This window comes from Alligator sinensis, unplaced genomic scaffold (assembly GCF_000455745.1).
Source record: "Alligator sinensis unplaced genomic scaffold, ASM45574v1 scaffold442_1, whole genome shotgun sequence".
NCBI lineage: Eukaryota > Metazoa > Chordata > Crocodylia > Alligatoridae > Alligator > Alligator sinensis.
Window position 1 is genome coordinate 6,303,020 of NW_005841829.1, and position 3,734 is coordinate 6,306,753.

At 38.2% G+C, this 3,734-nt stretch overlaps 1 pseudogene; it reads left to right on the forward strand.

The window, feature by feature from the left end:
• Window positions 1-2,339: 2,339 nt before the first annotated feature.
• LOC102379070 lies at window positions 2,340-3,216 on the forward strand (annotated as a pseudogene).
• The last annotated feature ends 518 nt before the right edge of the window (window positions 3,217-3,734 follow it).

Here is a 3,734-nt window from a genome sequence, read left to right on the forward strand (position 1 = left end):
CATTTTAAAACCAGATCGAGACAGAGAGATGGTTTGTCTCTGATCTTATTCAACCTGGCACTGGAAAAAGTTGTCAGAAACATAAACATGAGGGAAGGAGTTCAATTGACTGGAGAGCATAAGGTCCTTGCATCTGCTGGCAATATAGATCTTATACGTAAAAATATGAATGACTGAAGCTCTTTGTAACCAACTAATAAATGAAGCAAAGAAAAATCAAACTAGAAGTGAACATGGATAAAACACAGTATCTGCTGGTAAATAGGACAGCAGCGAATCAGGGACCTTATATAACAATAAACAACACAAATTTTAAGGAAGTGTACCATTTCGGGTATTTAGCTTCTATCATAGCACAGGATGGTTATATAAAGGGAGAAATTTAAGAAATGGAAGCAGAAAATAGAGCCTACTTTGCTTGCACGGGTTCCTGTCATCCAAGCTCATCCCAAAGAAAACTAAGCTTCAAGTCTATAAAACTATCATCGGGACACATATAACCCATGGCAGTCAAAACTGTTTTTTTTCACAAGCAAATGAGATACAACTTGATCATTTCAAAGGAATATTTTATGGAAAATCTTTGGTGCACCATATAATCCCATAACACAAAAATGGCACAAGTACTAATAATGAGTTACATCAGTTGTATAGTGACCTATCCCTGACACAGGAAATCAAAGCACAACAATTAAAGTAGCAGGGCCACACAGAAGAATAGAAGAGAACTGGATACCAAAGAAAGGACTTGTCAGGGTACCAGAGGGGAGAAGGCCACCTGGAAGATCAAGATGAGGATGTCTAGATGATGTAGTGTCAGACCTACCGAAATTAAAGGGAGATGACTAGAGGATGAAGGCACAGAGCAGACAGGAATGGATGCAAATAGTGGAGGCAGCCAAGGGCTTCTACAGCCTACACTGCTAAATTGTTGTTGTTGTTGATAAATGAATAGAGCAAGAGTGTATCTTTCTCATGGAAGATGATCCAGATAATTTAATCAGCATGACTTCATGATAAAATAATCTTCCACTAATCCAGAACCCAAGTGACATCTTAACAGCTAATATATATGAATTCCATATCTATTAAGTTTTCATTACACTTACTTTTTCCTAGTCACAGATTTTATTCATCAAGTGCCTTGATTTCCTTTAAACAGCCACACACAACAACAATAACAATTCTTAGGAAATTCCTTTATTTTTGCCTACTCCAGCCACAGTTTGCCTATTTTTGTGAGATACTAATCTGAAGCATGAAATGTTAGGCCTCCACAGATCAGACAACCTGAGGTGTAACCAGCTGAAACTTGTACAGGTAATATAGGTAAGCTTAATACCTCACCCCTTCAAATATGGGACATGGTTCTTTAATTACCATAGTTGCTCAAGATCAGATCTCATCCAAAAGAAAGATAGCAAAATAGCCTGTAACAGAGCATTGTTCCATTACTGTGAAGCAAAAGCAGCACTGTACTGAGTCAACAGCATTACTTCCTGCAGTGCCTATTTTGGCAATCTCTTGCCTGAGTAGTAACACAGTCTTTGATAGGAAAGCTAACAGGATCAAAGACATAATCTGGCAAAGCTGCAAGTATAAAATGCCTCAGAAATATTACATGCAAATTACTAATGCATTAATATTCCCCTTGCCTGGGACTACTGCACTTTGTATTTCCAATTTCAGCCTGGGGTGTGGCAGGGGGGAGGGGGAAGAAGGGGTTCTCCAAGTTTATTTTTAAAGAATGATCACTTATTCTTAAAGTCCAGCAATTCTTTCCTTTTGCCTTTGGATCTCTCTAATTTCAGAGCTGACTAAATAAAGGGGACTTTCTTTGCTGAGGAAGAGGGCCTGAATACTGTTACTGTCATTTACACATGGATAATGCATTCCATGAATTTTTCTAAGATACTTATTTCAAAATATTGTTGTGATATGACTGTTTCTCTAATGAGCAGTGTCTTGAGATGGTAATTAGAATGTAAAAGAGCAAATCACATACAGAAGCTTTTATAATGTCAAGAGAAATAGCTATTTGAAAATAATACAAAAGAATGCTTTTTTCTGACATATTTTTAGAGGAGTCCAATGACCCTTCTTAAATAGCAGGAACCAAATGCTTCATGCTTAATAATGTATCAGAGCATTCTCAACTCCCACAAATATTTTTCACGAGCTATGCCACTTGCTAACAGAATCAGTACCCAGCTGAGAGTTAACCAAATCCTGCTAGTATGGACACCTCTCTCATGAATTACTGAACGCTAGCTGGCACAACAGGCATCCGCCGGTAACCAGCCGTCACCTCCCCCTGCCTAGCAGCTGTTGGAGTCACCATGGCAGAGTTAGGTCTGAATGAGCACCACCAGAATGAAGTGATCAACTACATGTGCTTTACTTGTTCAAAGCGTGGCCTGCAACTCAAGACAGTAGATCCTTGTTTTCAGGACCATAATAACAGCAGGCTGGTGGAAGAGACCTTCACAATAGATGAGGTGGCAGAAATGCTGAATGGGTTGCAGACTGTGGTACACAGTGAAGTGGAATAAGAACTCATTAACACAACATACACCAATGTGTTATTTCTGTGCCAACCTTTTTCCACAGGCTGAGAAATGGTACCTTAAGCTACAGACTGGCATTTCTGAGTTGGAGAATAGTTGGAAAAAGTTGATGAATTTGAAAAGTCAGAATTTAAGTATTCAAACAAGAAGTTCAGTGCAGAACTCATTAAACCTAAACTTGCTTCATTAAATGAAGGTGGCTCAGAGCTGCCAAACAAGGAAATTGCAAGACTCCAAGAAGAAAATGAAACATTGAAACCAGATTCAGTGCAACAGAAACACAGGCAACAAGTGCATTGGAAGAAAAATCAAAACTAGAGTCACTGAAAGATTTACAGATGATTCAGAGACATCAGAAGGATAATGTAACCCAGGATATCAGTGAACTGGAAAATACAGTGGCTGCTCTTAAATGCCAATTTGGGAAGACACTGAAAACAAACCAAAAGTCCTTGAAAGAGAACTTGATGACGACAAAGCATGACCTACTCAAGGTTCAGGACCAATTATCTACAGCTGAAAAGGAGCCGGAGAAGAAATATCAGCAAACAGCTGCCTACCGCAACATGAAGGAGATGCTCACCAAAAAAAAATGAGCAGGTAAAGGAGCTTTGAAAAAAGACTTTCAAAGTATGAACCAGAGGATTAAGATTTGAAGTACATTTGATCTGTCACGAAGCTGCCACACAAAGAAAATGTGGACTCCTATGTTACTTTCTAATAGTTTGTTATGAATGGTTTATTTTCTGGTTCTGCCATTATAAACAACATTTTGTTTGGACACTAAAAACCGTGCTTGAGTTACTTGAGAATAATTTATAGTGCACCTGATTTTCTGGATTTATGCCTTTTTTAATAGTTCTTTTTTTTTATTTCCTGAGAAATAGCAATTGCTGAATTAAGACTGTTCTTTACAAATAAATGTTTACTTTTGTTTAAAAAAACCCCCAAAATAAAATGCTTTAGTATTTCTGTAGATTGCTGTGAGATGCACATTCAAAGGATTGTTTCCCTGTAATATACATGCCCAAGAGGTGGCATTTCCTAGGACCTCCTAGGACCAGGCACCAGATACTTAGGTCAAAGTGGAGGTACTTGAGAGATAAATCTTGATCTGCCTTTAGTCCATATTATCTAACCTTTCTGCTTTAATTTCCCTACCTATAC